Source organism: Gossypium hirsutum, chromosome A05 (assembly GCF_007990345.1).
Source record: "Gossypium hirsutum isolate 1008001.06 chromosome A05, Gossypium_hirsutum_v2.1, whole genome shotgun sequence".
Classification (NCBI taxonomy): Eukaryota; Viridiplantae; Streptophyta; class Magnoliopsida; order Malvales; family Malvaceae; genus Gossypium; species Gossypium hirsutum.
The window spans coordinates 85,913,006-85,932,193 of NC_053428.1; the positions used below are offsets into that span (position 1 = coordinate 85,913,006).

Below are 19,188 nucleotides of genomic sequence, written 5' to 3' on the forward strand. Positions count from 1 at the left end.
TGCAGCTCCACTCAATTATGCCAGATCTACTCTTGATTAGGGACTTTTACTCCACTGAAATAAGCACATCACACTTGAATTAATATCTTGAAAATATTAAAGAAAGAAATAAGCATACATAATTGAGAACAATAACAAGTATTTATCATATAATCTAGAAAATTAAATAATAAGATCCATCATAGGTTTAATCTTCCCTAGGTATCTAGGGAATTTAGTTCATACTTTGAGGGAAAAACATCTCAAAATTAGGAAAACAACAAAACATAAAAAAAAACCAAAAAACTCCTTAGAGAAATTGAATGGAGATCTTCAATCTTGAAGGAAATCCTACTTCTGAGTTGATTCCAACGGTGTTCTTCGAGTAATTTCTTCGTTCTACTCTGCGTGCTCCCTTAGATCATCTTCTAGTGTGTATTTATAGACTTTAGAATGCTCAGAAAACCTAAAAATTGGCTTTTTCGTGTGTTTGGGAAATAGGAAGCGATATCGACATAGGCTGGCACAGGGGCGTGTGGCTAGCCCGTGTGTGCTCAGCCAGTGTGAGAATGCCCAGGCCGTGTGGTTCCTGAAAATAGCTCGTTTTGTCTGATTTGGCCTATTTTTTGCTTCTTTTTCTCCCTTATGCTCTCATAAGTATAGAAACATGAAATTAAAGGATTGGGAGCATCAAATTCACTAAATTATATAATAAATCATCCAAAAACATGCCAAGCATAGGATTAAAATATGTTACTTTTATGGTTTATCAAATATCTCCATACTTAAGCATTTGCTTGTCCTCAAGCAAAATCCTCAACTCATAATTAAAATTAAACTTTCTCAATTCATAATTCTCATCAATAATGTTTTGTCATAATTCACAAATAATCATACATTGATAATTCAACTAAAAGAGCATTAAAGATCCAAACAATCCAAGTCAAAAATTTTAAAGCATGAAAATATAAGTATTTCCCTTTATCTAATTAATTACTTTTAATCCAAAACCAACAAGAATTGGCATCCTCACTACAGACTCACTCAAATCACTCAAAGTGTTTAAGGTTCAAAAAATAAGCGCTCAATAGGCAAACATGAAAAGTTATTACCATAGGCTTGCTTGAAAATCAAATCTCCACCACTATAAAATGAGATGATACACAAATCAAAAGGTCTTTAAGAGGTTGTAATGGGGCTTGGATTAAAGGTGTGGATAAAGGCTGAAAAAGAAGGTTAGAATGGAGATCAAATTGATAAATTGCCAAACTACAAAAATAAACAAATGTTGAATTACATCAATCAAAATTGTTTAAGAATAACATGAGCTTCTTCTCAGAATATGAATATAACTGTTCAAGCTCAATTGACATGGATAAAAATAAACGTATAAATGTACAATAATATTTTTTTAGAACAAGGAATAATAAGAAATAATTTACCAACTGAACAAAAAAGCATAGTTAGGCAACTAACCAAATCAAATCTCGACAAAAAGGGAGTCAATAAAATAGAAAAAATTCTCAATGAATCAAAAAGAATGAGTTATGGGTTAATATTAAGGGTAAATCAAAGAACTACATTTTAGGCTCAAACGGGTTCACTAAGGGTTAATTATGTAGGTAGGCTTTATGGGATAAGTGGGTTAAATCCTAAGTGCCTTTATCATCTCAGTATATCAAATCAAAAGTGTGGTCTTGGCATGCATAAAGCAAGTTCTAGAATAACAAATCAATATTGACACACTCATAACCAATAATAAAATGAGCAAGAAAATTGTATGCTCTAAAGGCTCAAAATCTCACAAAAAAATTATAGTTTTTGATATCAATCTTGCAAATTTCAAATTTCAAGGTAATACCTCAATTCAGGAAAGCAACCTAACAATTTTTTTTATTCTGAAAATAGACTTATCATGCTTAATTATCTCATGTCTTAAAGTTTAAATAATCAATGCACAAATATCCATGAATTTAATCCAAACACATCAATAAAAATCATAAATCGATAAAGATTCATTCTAATAGTAATATGAGAAAATTACTTGAACACAAGACATAATTCAGGGATTTCTAATAATCATATAAATAACCTCCCCACACTTAAGATGTACATTATCGTCAATGTACAAATAAAAATAACACAGTAGAAACAAAATATCATAAGAGAGGGAGATAATTGATTGTGAAAAGCAGAATTGTAGAGAAATGTAGATGTAGTGCATGATTCTGAGCAACTGATAAGAAAATAAACACAATACTGAAGAAGATGAAAGGGTTACTCAATTAGAAACAACCATAATAATTAAAATATATATAGTTCAAGATATAAAAATAAAAGAAGTCAAAAAACATAACAATAAACAAAAATTGGAAATAAAACTAAAAATAAAAAAAAATGATAAATGGACTCAATGGTCCTCATCACCAGACGCATCAGCATCGTGATTCATCGTCACTGGAGGAGCAATATGGAAATGCTGACAAATCTGCTCTAATGTCGCATCAATACTGTCGAACCTCTAAACGCAGTACTAACGGAAGCTAGTGAACTCTTCGGTGGATACTCTTTGGTGGATACTCCTCAGAAGCTAGCAGTAGAAGGAACAGGTCGGTGACTTGAACATGGAGGCTATGGTAGGTCCCCGTGATAAGGAGGAACATTATAAGTGAAGTCCTCGAGTTCATTCTGAGCATCAGAATGAAACAATCAGTACTGAAGGGTGTCCACTCCATGACGTCGCTCGATCATCGTCATGTGTATCATACTCGAGATGCCCTGTGAGGACATCTAGTAGACTATTCTAAGTGTAGAGGACTACTCCGATGTGTCGAGGAGGCCGAAGTGTCGAGCAAGGCGAGTCACATAAGGGCCTAAACAGATGGGGCCTTTCTTGTGGCAGTCAGTCTGATGGCAGAAGGCTAGAGTGATGAAGTATTCCAAATCAAATATATGCCCATGCGCCATGCTCCATAGAAAGTAAGCGTCATGAGTGCTAACGACTCTGGTGCTCTCTCTCTGACCTGTCAAAGTGTGAGCTAAAAGGGCATGAATATACCGTAAGACCGAAGAGAGAGAAGTCGCCTTCGAGCAACTTGCATCATATAGTGTCTGACTTCCTGTAAGCTCAGTCCAACAAAGAGATGGAGAGTAATGGATGTGCCGATGAAGTCGAAAGAAGTTCTCGGCGCTCATGAATTCCTTTGTGTAAAGTCCTATAGCAGCACTGAACTTAGGAACACTCATTTGATGCACCAAACCACCAAGTCAGAATGTGATGGTGCCTGGCTCGTCATGAACCGTAATGACATACTGTACCAGAAATGTCGAGCAAAACTTCAACGTCAACTCCATGTAGATGGGCTCGATGATGGAAAAGAATCGATCCTATAGAGTTGTGGTGATAATGGTGCAAACATCATCAGCGAGGTAGACCTACTCCAACGCAGCCCAATTGATACAGCGGCCTAGACTGAGTGGTCGTGCTCGAAGGAGCTGATATAAATCCTTCTGAGGGCCCATCGCAAATCAAAGGTAGGGGCGGTGGGCCTTGACGGAAGCACTCAAGGAGGAAGTTCCACTGAGGCGCTTCTACTTTTTCGAAGTGGGGACAGCGACCTTACTCTTTCCGCTTGTGTTCGTCATAGTGGATCTGTAATAAATTAGACGAACCAACAAGATAGAAATAAGCTAATAGGAAATCATAACCAAAATGAAGCTCAACAATTAGACGAATAAATAAATGGACTTTTAACATGAAAAAATTAGATGCTAATACCTAAACAAAAACGAAGTAAAAATAAATAAAACTGATAATCAATCATAAAAAGAAAAACTAGTAAGAATCAAATCAAAAATGAAATCAACCCAAACAAAATAAATGTATAATCCTACTGAACGAAACTAAACTAGTATCATGCATCAACTAAATCAACTCAATAACTAAATGAAGAACTATCCCAAAATCCATCAATAGAAGCAAAAAAATAAATAAGGAGTGAATAAATCAATAAAGCAGTAATAATTAGTCAAAATAATCAGCAAGAAATCAACGAAAATAAAAATAAAATAAAGAAATAATGATAACAACAGTAAATAATAAATAAATAAAAGAAAATGGGGAAAAAGAAATTGACAATGGCCGGTATGGAGGCGCGACGGTCGCTGGGTAAAACGGCGGGGGTCGTGGTTGGTGTGGTTTGGTCGGTGCGTGAGATCGGGGCAATAGGTGGATGTGGGGGTCGATTTTGAGATGAGGGAAATAGGGGAAAGTGGAAGGGATAAAAATGGAAAGAAAGGGGCTACTGTTTAGGTGAAGGTTTGGGGAGAGAAGGGAATAGGGAAGTGAGGGTCGTGTGGGCATGGGTTGGTGGTGGTTTGGGCCGGCATGGAAGGGGGGAAAAGGTGGGTTCGACGGTGGTTGTGGAGGTTGTTAATGGCAAGAGAGAGGGAAAGGGAGAGGAGAAGGGTATGGGGGAGGGAAGGGAAGGTACGGTGATGGGGGCTTAGGAAAGAGAGAAAGATGAAGAAAAGAGAGAGAGAAGTCAGGTTGGTAGGACGATGGTCGGAAGAGTCTGGTGGCTGGACGGTGGAAAAGAAGGAAGGAGTTGCCGGGACTAAGGTTGGGTGCTTGGGGGATTAGGAAGAAAAATGAAATAAAAGGGGATTAGGGTTTAAATGGGGGACATGGTGGTGTGAGGCCCATGTTGAGCCATATGGTCATGTCACACGCTCGTGTAGTCTCTTGTTCAGCCCATGTGCGATTAATGAAATAAGCTCAGTCTTCAAACGGCTTTAGACACTCCCGTGTGTCCAAGGCGTGTGGTCCACACGGTCGTGTGCAATCTTTTTCATTTCTTTCATGCCTATGTGATCTCTCACACGCCCGTGTGCCTCCCACACGCTCGTGTGCCTTGCCCATGTAACTCTCTAACTTATTTTAAATCTGAAAAATTAAGCTCCAAGTTTCACACGGCCTAGGACACGCCTGTGTGTCCAAGCCGTATGGTCCACACGGCTGTGTCACACGCTCGTGTAGACTATTTTAAGCTGTGTCTTTGTCAATTTTTGGAAAAATTAAGTCCTAGGCTCCACATGGCCAAGGACACACCCATTTGTCCAAGCCGTGTGGGTCACATGGCCATGTAACTCACTATCTATTTTTTCCAAAATTTAAAACTAAGTCAAAAGATTCACACGACCTAAGACACGCCCGTGTGACCCACGACCTAAGACACGCCTGTGTGACATACGGCTAAACGACACGTCCATCTGTCCAGGCCGTGTGGGTTACATGGCCATGTCACCAGGCCGTGTAACTCACTATTGCACCCCTATTAGGTCACACGGCCAAGGACACACCCGTATGTCCAGGTCGTGTGGGTCAAAAACCTGTATTTTTAATATTTAGTTAATTTTAAAGAAATACTATGAAATAAAAATAAGGAAATTATTAATGTTAACACTCAGGTTGCCTTCTAAGAAGTGCTTATTTAAAGTCTAAGCTAGACTAACCTTGTGAGCATGATTATGAAGGTTCGTAGAGCTGAAGCTCCTCTCTATCATTTCTAAAATCCTCACCACTATAAAGTTTAAGTCGATGATCGTTTACCTTGAATGTGTCATATTCTGGATGAGTTACCTTTATCATATCGTAGGGGAAAAAGCTTTGTACTACAAATAGACCTGACCATCTTGATTTTAGCTTTCCGAGAAACAACTTGAGCCTTGAATTATATAAAAGGATAAGATCTCTAGCTGCAAATTGTTTGGATTGCTTCAAACGAGCATCATGGCATCGTTTTGTCTCTTCTTTATGTAATGGCGAGTTTTCATAAGCATTCGCTCGCCACTCATCTAACTCGTTCAACTGCGTCAATCTCTTTTCACTTGCAAGTTTGAGATCAAGGAATTTTATAGCCCAGAATGCTTTGTGCTCTAATTCAAATGGTAAATGTCAACTTTTTCCATAAACAAGTTTGTAAGGAGATGTTCCTATGGGTGTTTTAAAAGTAGTTCTATAGGCCCATAAAGTATTATCTACTTTCATCGCCCAATCCTTGCTATTTGATTCTATGGTTTTCTCTAGGATGCGTTTAAGCTCTCGATTTGCGACTTCAACTTGTCCACTAGTTTGAGGGTGATAAGGGGTAGTTGTCCTATGATGTACTCCATACTTCTTAAGAACTTTATCAAATTGAGTGTTACAAAAATACGTACCCCTGTCACTAATAATTTCTCTAAGTGTTCTGAATCGAGAAAAAAGTTTCTTGAGAAATTTGACAACTGCTCTAGCATCATTAGTTGGTAAAGCTTGAGCTTCTACCCATTTTGACATGTAATCGACTGTTACTAGGATATACTTATTACCAAATAAGCTAGGAAATGGGCCTATAAAATCAATACCCTAGACATCAAATATTTCACATGAGAGCATATAAGTTTGAGGCATTTCATCACGTTTAGAGATATTACATGCTCTCTGGCATCTATCACAAGAAGTAACATACCTGTTAGTGTCTTTGAACAGTGTGGGCCAATAAAAACTTGATTCAAGCATTTTATGTGTTGTCCTAGTCCCACTGTAATGTCCTCCTGTTGATCCTGAGTGGCAGTGTTCCAAGATTTTACTTGCTTCTAATTTTGTAACACATCTCCAAATTGCTTGATCTGCACAAACAAGAAAAAGAAAATGATTCTCCTAAAAATAATTTTTTACATCAGCAAAGCATCGCTTCTTTTGATGATGTGTCAACCTATTTTGTAGGATGTTAGCAGCTACGTAATTTACAATATTTGCAAACTAAGGAACATCAGAGTCAGTTATAACCAATAGTTTTTCCTCAGGAAACGAGTTATTTATCTCATTTTCATCAAGCTCCTTAAGATATCAATTCTCTAACCTGGAAAGGTGATCCACTACAAGATTTTCAACTCCCTTCTTGTCATGAATTTCTAAATCAAATTCCTGCAATAATAATATCTATCTTATAAGTTGAGGTTTTGCATTTGATTTAGTAAGGAGTTAACGAAGAGCTGAATGGTTAGTGTAAACGACAACTTTAGATAATATCAAATATGGCCTAAATTTATTGAATGCAAAGACCACAGCTAGCAGTTTTTTCTATCGTAGTGCAGTTTTCTGGTGCAGCTGTTAATGTCTTGCTAGCATAATAAATCAGTTGAAAATGTTTGTCTCTTCCCTGTCAAGAACTGCACCTACTGCAAAATCATTCGCATCACACATTAGTTTAAAGGGTAAATTCCAATCAGGTGCAACTATAATCTGAGCATTAATTAGTTTATCTTTGAGAGTATTAAATGCTTCTAAATATTCCTAACTGAAATCGAAAGGCATATCTTTTTCTAGCAAATTCGTTAAAGGCTTAGCTATTTTAGAAAAATCTTTAATAAATCTTCTATAAAATCTAGCATGTCCTATAAAGCTTCGAATAGGCTTAACTGGACTAGGGGGAGGTAATTTCTCAATAGTTTCAATTTTCGCTCTATCAACCTTAATCCCTTTCCTAGAAATTTTATGACCTAACACAATCCCTTCTCGAACCATGAAGTGACATTTTTCCCAATTAAGTACAAGGTTCATTTCCTCACATCTTATTAGAACTCGTTTTAAATTTTTAAGACAAAGATGGAAAGAATTACCAAATACAAAGAAGTCGTCTATAAAATCCTCCATAATGTCTTCTACAAGTTCATCAAAAATGGCCAACATGTAGTGCTGAAAAGTAGCAGGGGCATTACATAATCCAAAAGACATTCTTCGGTAAGTAAACGTACCATATGGACATGTAAATTTCATTTTTTTCTTGGTCCTCGAGAGCTATCAAGACTTGAAAGTAGCCAAAGAGTCCATCTAGGAACCAATAATACATATATCCAGATAATCTTTCTAACATTTGATCAATGAATGGTAAAGGAAAGTGATATTTTCTTGTGGCATCGTTCAACTTCCTATGGTCACTGTAAACTCTCCATTTCGTGACCATTCTTGTTAGAATCAACCCATTCTTCTCATTCGTTACAATAGTCATGCCTCCCTTCTTTGGAACAACATGTACAGGACTCACACAAGTACTGTCAGAAATAGGATAAATAACTCTAGCATCTAGAAGTTTAATTACCTAAGTCTTAACGACTTCTTTCATGTTAGGATTCAGTCTCTTTGAGCTTGCACACATGGTTTGTATTCATCCTCCATTAAATTTTATGGGTATAAAAGGAAGGATTGATCCCTCTAATGTCAAAAATCTTCCAAGCTATGGCCCTTTTATGCTCCTTCAATACTTGTAATAGCTCATCTTTCTCATTCGGCTGCAAATCTGAAGCAATAATCATTGATAATGTAGAATTATTTCCAAGAAAGGCTTATTCCAAGTGATTTGGTAATTGCTTCAGTCCCAATTTGGGAGGTTCTTCAATAGAGGGTCTTAATTTTAATTCATCATTTACCTCAATACCTTTATAATTCTTCTGTCTCAGTGAAGACTCATTAGAATCTAAATAAACTTTTGTCTTACCTATCACAGCATCATCGTCATCTACCTCCTCTCCTTGAATAAGACATTGTTCCAACTTGTCCTTATGAACAATTTCCTGTAAAGAATCTTGAATAACATGATAAATAGAATCAATAAAATAACAGGAATCATCTTGTTCTCTGAGAATCTCATGGCATCATAAATTTTAAAAATAATCTCTTTGTCGCTTACCCTAAGCACAAATTTACCGTCACCCACATCAATAACAGCCCCAGCAGTGGCTAAAAATGGGCGACCTAAAATTAAAGGTACCTCAACATCCTCATCCATGTAAAGCACAACAAAATCAATAGGGAATATGAATTTATCTACTTTTACAAGCACATCTTCAATAGTACCCCTAGAATATTTAACAGATCTGTTAGCTAATTGAATAATCATCCTAGTGGGTTTTGGTTCCCTAAGACCAAGATGCTTGAACATTTTATAAGGCATCAGATTAATGCTAGCACCAAAATCAGCTAATACTTTCTCAATGTTTAAACTATCAATTAAACAGGGAATAGTAAAACTTCTTGGATCTTTCAGTTTGGTTGGTAGTTTATTTTGAAAGATAGCTGAACATTTCTCGTTGAGCTCCACAGTGGATAGCTCTTCAAACTTCCTTTTATTTATTAATAGCTCTTTCAAAAATTTTGCATATGTAGGCATCTGAGAAATAGCTTCAACAAAATGTAAGTTAATATGCAACTGTTTAAAGAGTTCAACAAATTTACCGAATTGTGCATCCATGCAGTCTTTCTTCAACTTTTTCGGATATAGAATTGGTGGTTTATATTCATTAAGTACTAGTGTTTCATTCATTTCAGGTTTTACCACCTCGTCCTTTTCCTTATCAGAGTCCTGTTGCAGCTTCTTTTTAGGTTCAGTTAACACTTTCCCATTCCTTAGGGTAACTGCTTTCACATGCTCTTTTGGGTTGGGTTCGGTGTTACTAGGAAAATATCTTGTTGCATTTCTGAAACTAATTTAGCAAGCTGTCTGATTTGAATTTCGAGCCCATGAATCGATGCTTGTAGATTTTTCAAGGCCGTCTTGGTGTTTTAAAAATGAGTCTCTGACAGCAAAATAAAATTTGCCAACATCTCTTCAAGGTTCAATTTCTTCTCTTGTTGATAAGGTTGGTGTTGAATACCTGGAGGGGGTTGTGGTCTTTGATTTCCTTGACCTCCCCATGAGAAATTTAGGTGGTTCCTCCATCCTGCATTATAGTTATTAATAAAAGGATTATTTTGAGTTCTAGAATTATTACCCATATAATTTATTTGCTCATTCTCCATGCTAGGACCGTAGGGTAAATATTCTAACTTGTTTATTCCACCTCCATTTGAGTCGCATTGCATCATCAGATGTACCTACGTAGAAACACATAAACCATCAATCTTTTTATTTAAGAGTTTTACTTGGTTTGATAACATGGTGACCGCATCTAAGTTAAAAACATCGGTTGCTTTTGTTGGCGTTGTCCTCATGACTTGCCATTGATAATTTTTTAGTGACATCTCCATATAAACTCATAAGCCTCCTCGTGTGTTTTATTATTCAAAGTACCATCAGTGGCTGCATCAATTAGTTGCCTAGTTGAGGGGTTCAAACCATTGTAGAAAGTTTGAACCTGTAGCCATAGAGGTAATCCACGGTGATAGCACCTTCTCAATAAATCCTTATACCTCTCCCATGCATCATAAAGGGTTTCTAAATCCATTTGCAAGAAAGAAGATATATCATTCCTCAACTTAGCTGTCTTGGCCAGTGGAAAATACTTCAATAAGAACTTTTTGATCATTTGGTCCCATAGTGATAGAACCTCATGGTAGGGAGTTCAACCACTGTTTAGCCTTATTTCTTAATGAAAATGGAAACAAACGAAGGTGAATGGCGTCATCAAAAATGCCATTAATCTTAAAAGTGTCGCAAAATTCTAGGAAATTAGCCAAATGAGTAGTTGGGTCTTTGTCCTGCAAACCATCAAACTGAACAAACTGTTGACTCATTTGAATAGTGTTAGGTTTCATTTCAAAATTATTTGCATTAATAGTAGGTCTAACAATACTCGATTCAGCCCCAGTTAAAATAGGCTTGGCATAATCGTATATAGTACGAGGAGCAAAATTTGGATTTACAAGATTAGCAGAAAGTAGCTGATTATTCTGATTTTCTACCATATCCTCATTATTAATAACTTCCTCTTGCTCTTCTTTTGTACTTTGTCGACTCTACCTTGCCTCTCTACTGTTTTTACGAGTTATACTTTCAATTTCATTGTTAAATAAAAGTGGTCCCGACGGGTTTCTTCTAGTCATAAACTAAAGAAACCTGCCAGTAGCAAATAAAAGAAAAATTAGAAAATAAGAATTAAAAATGAAAATAAAAATAAAATGCAATAAAAATAAAAAATAGCTAAAGTAATAAAAATTAAGTGTTCCTAATATCTTAGTCCCCAGCAACGGCGCTAAAAACTTGATGATGATTTACTTAACTAACTAAAATCACGACAAAGGCAAGCGCACCTATCGAATAGTAGTATAATTATGGTGAGTCAGGAATATCATATCCACGAGGACTAAAAGTACTAGTAATTACTATCTTTTTATTATCTAGCCTATAAATTAAAGGGGACGTTTTTAATCTAAATTTAACTAACTAATTATTAACAACACGACAGAGAATAGAATGAGAAAATACTTGATTATGACCAAAGAAAAAGACAATACCCAAGAAAAAATCCACATAGACTTCACTTTTTATTCTGAATCTGAATTAGACGATTTATTCACTTGTCTTGATCTATAAAAATCCCTAAATTATGTTAATATCTCTTTCGAGAGAAAGAACAACTGACTTTAGGTTGATTGATTGAAATCTCTTTCTAATTAAAACTTCTATTATCGTATGAACTTGATCTATGGATTCCCCTATTAGATTTGACTCTAATCCGGTAGATTTATGTCATCCTATTTCTAGGATTGCATGCAATTCCGCTCAATTATGCCAGATCTACTCTTAAACAGGGACTTTTACTCCACAGAAATATGTACATCACACTTGAATTAATATCCTAAAAATATTAAAGGAGAAATAAACGTACATAATTGAGAACAAGAACAAATATTTATCATATAATCCAAAAAATTAAATAATAAGATCCATCATAGGCTTCATCTTCCCTAGGTATCTAGGGAATTTAGTTCATACTTTAGGAGGAAAACATCTCAAAATTAGGAAAACAACAAAATATAAAGAAACCCAAAAACTTCTTAGAGAAATTGAATGGAGATCCTCAATCTTGAAAGAGATCCTGCTTCTGAGTTGATTCCAACGGCGTTCTTCGAGTAATTTCATCGTTCTACTCTGCGTACTCCCTTTGATCCTCTTCTAGTGTGTATTTATAGACTTTAGAATGCTCAGAAACCCTGAAAATTGGCTTCTTTTGCGTGTTTGGGAAATAGGGAGCGATATCAACACGGCTGGCACATGGGCATATGGCCAGCCCGTGTGGGAATGCCCAGGCTATGTGGTTCCTAAAAATTGCTCGTTTTGTCTAATTTTGGCCCGTTTTCTGCTTTTTTTGCTCCCCTATTCTCTCTTAAGTATAGAAACATGAAATTAAAAGATTAGGAGCCCCAGTTTCACTAAATTATATAATAAATCATCAAAAAACATGCCAAGCATGGGATTAAATTATGTTACTTTTATGGTTTATCATGTTTCAACCTTACTACACTCATTCTATTAGAATATGGTTTTACAAGCTTATAAATAGGCATAGTCTACTTCTCTTGTAATTATTTGAATTCGACATAGTGAATTATCTTCTTCTTTACCTATGATTTTTTCCCAAAAAGGTTTCCACGTAAAATCTGTGTTCTTTATTTTTCTTTCTCTTTTCTTTGGGATATATTGTCATTATTGACATTTTATTTTTCAGAAATTGGTATCACAGCTTCCGGATTGTTCATCTCAATCACAGTAATGGCATCTTTGAATTATGAAATTCCACTTTTGGATTGCAACACTAGATTCACATTGTGACAAATAAAGATGCAGGCAGTTCTTGCGCAGATGGACTCAGAGGACGCCCTATTGGGGATACATAAAATGCCTTCAACATTGATGGAGGAAGCGAAGAGGCGTAAAGATTGAAAGGTGTTAACACAGTTACATCTGCATTTGTCTAATGAAATTTTACAAGATATGATGAAGGAGAAGACCACCGCTGCATTATGGAAGAGGTTGGAACAAATATGTATGTCGAAATCTCTAACCATCAAGTTGTATATGAAGTAGCATCTTTATGCTCATTGTTTAGAAGAATGTGCGTCTGTGTACACACCTAACAGTGTTTAAAAATATTCTTTCAGACTTGGAGGCCATAAAGGTTTAGTATGATAAGGAAGATCTAGGGTTGATTCTACTTTGTTCATTGCCCCCGTCTTATTCAATCTTTAGAGACGCAATTTTATATAGCCGCGAGTCTCTCATAGTTGATGAGGTTTATGATTCTTTGACCTCGTATGATAAGATGAAACATCTTGTGGTTAAGCCCAACTCTTTAAGGAGAGGATCTCATTATTCGTGGGAGACAATATCAGAATGCTAATAATGATCATAGAAGGACACAGGAACGAAATCCTCGCGGTAAATCCAAGAGTAAATTGAAGTCTTCAAATAGAGGTAAAACTTATAACTCCTGCAATAAGAAAGGACGTATTAAATTTGAATGCTATAAGTTGCAAAACAAGATCAAAAGGGAGGCTGCGAATCAAAAGGGAAAACAACCAGAAAAATTCGGTGAAGCAAATGTTGTAGAAGACTATAACGATGGTGAACTTCTAGTAGCTTCTGTCAACAATTTTAAAGTGAGCGAAGAGTAGATCCTTGATTCAGGCTACACCATCTACATGAGTCCCAATCGGGATTGGTTTACAACTTACAAAATAGTGTTTCAATGTGTTATTTGTGTTATTTTGATGGGAAATAATGCTTCGTGTAAAATCGAAAGTGTTGGAACAATTAAAATTAATATGTTTGACGGAGTTGTCAGAACACTTAGTGACGTGCAACATGTTCTAGAATTGAAGAGAAATTTGATTTCATTAAGTACTTTTGATTCAAAAGGGTACAAATACACAGCTGAAAGTGGGGTTTTGAATATTTACAAAGGTTCCCTCGTTGTGATGAAATGGTAGAGAAAGACTGCCAAGTTATATGTTTTGTAAGGTTCTATGGTTATTGGTGATGCAGCTGTCGCATCATCTTCCTTATTAGATGATAATGTTACTAGATTTTGGCATATACGCCTAGGGCATATGAATGAGAGTGGCATGGAAAATTGAGTAAAAGATGACTTCTTGATGGGTAAGGAATTTGCAAACTGAAATTTTGTGAGCATTGCATTTTTGGGAAGTAAAAGAGAGTTTGATTCACCAGAGTAATTCATAACACGAAGAGAATGTTGGAGTATATTCATTCTAATCTATGGGGGCCATCTAGAGTGTCTTTGAAAAGAGGAGCTAATTATATGCTAACACTTATTGATGATTTTTCCAGAAAAGTTTGGGCATCTTTCCTGAAGTAGAAAAACGATGTGTTTTCAGCATTTAAGTATTGGAAAACTATGATTGAAAAACAAATAGGAAAACAAATAAAACACATTTGCACATACAATGGCTTAGAGTTTTGTTCTGATGAGTTTAATGAACTGTGCAAGTTAGAAGAGATCGTGAGACACTTGATAGTTTGTCATATTCCACGACAAAACAGAATTGCAGAATGAATGAACAGAATGATCATAGAGAAGGTTCGATGTATGTTGTCAGATGACAAATAACCAAAGTCATTTTGAGCTGAAGTAGCCTCTACTGCATGCTTTTTGATCAACTGATCTCCATCTGTTGCCATTGAGAAAAAAACTCCACAGGAGGTATGACCTGGTAATCCTATTGATTATTCTGATTTAAAGTTCTTTAGGTGTTCTGCATATGTTCATGTTGATAATGGAAAATTGGAATCGAGATCCATTAAATGTGTTTGTCTTGGTTATAAAGTTGGTGTAAAAGGGTAGAAGTTATGGTGTCCTGAAATAGAAAAGTTGTAATTAAAAGAGATATTTTTTATGAAACTATTATGCTAGCTAACTTATCTCTTAAAAACTCTTTCAATAAAGAATAGTACAAGCAAGTAAAGCATCACATTAATTTAGAATCTACAACAAAGTTGATTCCTCAAGCCAATACAGAAATTTAGAATAGAGTTGCTTCTTCATCACAATACTCTATTGTTGAAAACATAACTAGAAGAGAGATTAAACCTCCAAAAAAGTATGTTGAGGCTGATCCAGTTGTTTATGCTTTAAATGTGGCTGAAGATATAGATGCAAACCAAGAGCCATCTAATTATTTTTAGGCGATTAGTTGTGAAGACTCAGAAAAGTGAATGTTTGATATGCAAGAGGAGATGGAATCACTCCAAAAAAAAATAGAACATGGGATCTTATGAAACTTTCTAAAGGAAAAAAGGTTGTTCGTTGTAAATGGGCATTTAAAAAGAAAGAAGGGACTCCAGGAGTTACAGAACTCAAATATAAAGTAAGGCTTGTTGCAAAGGGTTACAGTTAAATTCTAGAAGTGAACTTCACAGATGTGTTCTCCCCAGTTGTGAATCATAGTTCGGTTCAAGCTTTGCTCGGTATCATGGTCATGCATAATTTGGAGCTTGAGCAGTTAGGTGTAAAAACTGTATTTTTGCATAGAGAACTTGAAGAGGATATTTACATGCAACAATCAGAGGGTTTTACAATCTCAAAAAAGAGGACTATGTTTGCTTGCTGAAAAGGTCCCTTTACGGTTTGAAACAATCACCAAGACAGTGGCACAAAAGGTTTGACCCCTTTATGACTTCTCATGATTTCAAAAGAAGTAGCTTTAACAGTTGTGTTTACTTTAAGAAAAAAGTTATAGTTCTTTTATGTATCTACTCCTTTATGTTGATGACATGTTGATACCAACGAAAGATAAATGAGAAATAAGAAAGGTCAAAGCCTAGCTTAGTGAAGAATTTGATATGAAAGATTTAGGACCAGCAAATAACATACTTGGTATGGAGATTCTCATAGATAGAAAAATAAGCAAATTGTACCTAAGTTAGAATGGGTACATTGAGAAAGCTCTTTGCAGGTTCAATATGCAGAGTGCTAAGCTTATCAATACTCATTTAGCAGCCCATTTCAGACTTTCATAGGCTTTGTCTTCACAATCAGATGATGTGATTGAGTATGTGTCACATGCTTCATATTCTAGTACTGTGGGATCTCTCATGTATGCTATGGTTTATTCACATTCAAATTTATCATATGCAGTCAATGTAGTTAGCAGATACATGGCGAATCTTGGTAAAGAACACTAGAAAGCAATTTAGTGAATTTTAAGATACTTACGAGGTACTACTGATGTTTTCTTAGAGTCATTTTGGGTATGTTGATGTTGATTTTTTTGGAGACCTTGATAGAAGAAGATCTCTCACAAGTTATGTCTTTACAATCGGAGGTTGTGCAATCAGTTGGAAAGCCACTTTGCAAACTACAGTCGCTTTGTCTACCATTGAAGTTGAGTACATGGCGATTACTGAGGCTTGCAAAGAAGTCATTTGGTTGAAGGGACTCCTTAGTGAACTCAATAAAGACCTTCAAATCAGTACAGTATTTTGTGACAGTCAAAGTGCCATCTTCTTTACGAAAGATCAAATGTTTCATGAGAGAACAAAGCACATTGATGTTCGGTATCATTTTGTTCATGATATTATTGCTTGTAGTGATATTGTTGTAAGCAAGATTAGTACTCATGAAAATCTTGCAGATGTGATGACTAATCACTTCCCATAACCAAGTTTGAGCGTTACTTAAACTTGGTTGGTGTTCATTGTTAAAAAATACCTCTTAAAGGATTTCGTGGAAGAGGTGGAGAACTTGTTCGTTGAGAATTCGTAGTGAAGAACTTATTCATTGGAATTCGTGTCAAGGTGGAGATTGATAGAATTGAGTGACCTGAATCCTTGTTAAAATAAAATACCCTAAAAATAAAATAAAAGTAAAATTCATATAGAGCTACACTTCTTTTATTTTATTTTAGAATAAGTTTTTCAATCTTATTACACTTCATCTATTTGATATTGATTAGAATAAGGTGTTTCAACCTTACTACACTCATTCTATTAGAATATGGATTTACAAGCCTATAAATAGATATAGTTTACTTCTCTTGTAATCATTCGAATTCGACATAGTGAATTATCTTCTCCTCTGCCCGTGATTTTTTTCCCGAAAGGGTTTTCACGTAAAATCAGTGTGTTCTTTATTTTTCTCTCTTTTCTTTGTGATACATTGTCATTATCGACATTCTATTTTTCACACTACACACCTATATATATTGTAATTCATATGAAATTGAAGATGATGACAATTTGATAACATTTCATAAAATTTGCTAAGTATTTTCCTTGTTTTCTCTCTTATTTTTATTGTCATGTTCTCTCAACTTCTCAAAACACCAACACTTAATCACTTATTAATCTAAGAACATTTTCTTCCACCATCCATCAAAAAGAAAGAAAGAAAGAGCATTTTCTTCTTCATTTACTCACCATTACCGTAGTTTCAATTGGGAAAATTGGTAAGTTGTGCTTTTAATTCGAGTTAAATAATTGATACATAATGCATAATGTTATACGATCTACGAAAATAAAAATTTACTCGAAAAATAGAAAGTGGCAAGTAATGTCATATCATAAAAATAGATGATAATTTTATTTCTTTAATAAGTATAAAAATTAAATAAAGGGTTTAAAATTTAAAAAAAAACATAATTGAAATTAAAACAAAATAAAATAAAATCAATAGGGAAAAACTCTAGCCAAAGGTAATTTTTCACTCTTGAAAAATATAACAACATAAAATTATATTAAAAATAAAAAAAACTCAAATTTTACCTTTTCTTTTGATAAAACACAATATTTTTATTACACTAAAATAAATTAATAAATTTTAACTTATTGTACACAAATAAACTAATAACCTTCCTAAATAAAATCAACATTTATTTACTTGATACAAATCAAAGTACAGAATTTAGTTTAAAAAAAAAAGTAAAATAGTTTAGGTTGTTTCCATTTTAGTATTACGGAAGGAAAAATACAAAACATAAATTATGGAAATTACCAAAGTAATGTTAAAGGATTGGATCAAAGTCATTAAATAGACAAAAGAAGAGAATTTGCATGTAAAAATGAGTAAATCACAGAGATTGTCTTTATCATAATTTATTCTGGATGGGTGATCTAATTTTTAAAAATTATTAAATCGTAAATTTTTTTAATTTTGCAAAACCAAATCCAACTATTATAGTTGCAAGTGAAATGAATTTGTATGGGAGTTGGTAATTTGGAGAACAGATTCTAAACATTTTAATTTCTTAAATTATCACTGCACATTTAAATGAGCATTTAAAACCAACTTTGTTAAACATAGTAAAATAGCAGCAACCCAGGAAATAAATGTAATTGAAGAACGCATTATTTGTTAGGCAATATTTCACCTGTTTTCAAAGTTGGATGGTTTGCATTAATGGGATTTGTCAGCTAGTTTTATTTCTACACCTATTTCTTATATTTTATATTTGGAATTTCTTGTTGAACAAATTTTGGAGTAAAAGAAGAAAAACACTGTATGAAAACCCTCAGAAACAGGTAACTGTTTAGTCTTCATGATTATTGAAGTGTGTAGGCCACCAAACTAATAAATAATTGCTGATCCCTTTATTTAAGCCTTAATAAAAGTCCGACAAAATTAACCATTTATTTCACCCTCCAATTTTATACTATTTAATCTTTTTTATTTTTTAAATTTATAATTTTTTTGTCAAATTATTCTAAAATAAATAAAAAAATTGACTTTTTTTAATTATGTTGATACGGTATATATATAAATTATCATGTAGATGACATATTAGTATTTAATTATTTTTTTAATTTTAAAAATTTTAAAAAGTATAAAATATTTTTAAAATTAAAATTTATTAAAAAGTAAAAAAAATATTTTTTAATATTAATTAAATACTGATATGCCATCCATGTGGTAATCTACATGTATACCACACTATGTCAGTAAACTTAACAAATTTAACTTTTTTATCTATTTTATGATGATTTGATTAAAAAAAACACATGATTAAAATAGAGGGATGAAATAAATATTTTGCAAAGTTAAGAGGGTTTGCCTTAACTTTAAAATATTGGTGAACGAAAGTCAATTATTGTACATAAAGTGCACATTCAAAACCCTTATCTTTATATATCCATGTGAAAAAAAGAGAGTGTATTTTTCAAGGTTTTTACAACTAAAATTTCTAACTTTCTTCCGACACAAATATTTTTTTCCAAAGTTTCTCCTTCTTAACACTTCATATAATTTATTTAATATTTGTTGCTATGCTTCCGAGAAATTTAATTTATAACTTGAGAAGTAAATGTATTGTTTTGTATTGGAATTTTATCTACTAATCCTATTGAGAGTTTTTGTGAGTTCGGGAAATTGAAGAATTTGCATATATATATATATATTATTAATTTTTTGATTGAATTGATTTTATAAATTAATTAA

At 34.2% G+C, this 19,188-nt stretch overlaps 1 non-coding gene across 1 annotated transcript; it reads left to right on the plus strand.

Annotated features, from left to right (window-relative positions):
* Nucleotides 1-10,168: 10,168 nt before the first annotated feature.
* On the plus strand, nt 10,169-10,275 carry LOC121229766 (small nucleolar RNA R71). The gene has a single exon (XR_005927722.1). It is a non-coding gene; the product is annotated as a small nucleolar RNA R71 (small nucleolar RNA).
* The last annotated feature ends 8,913 nt before the right edge of the window (nt 10,276-19,188 follow it).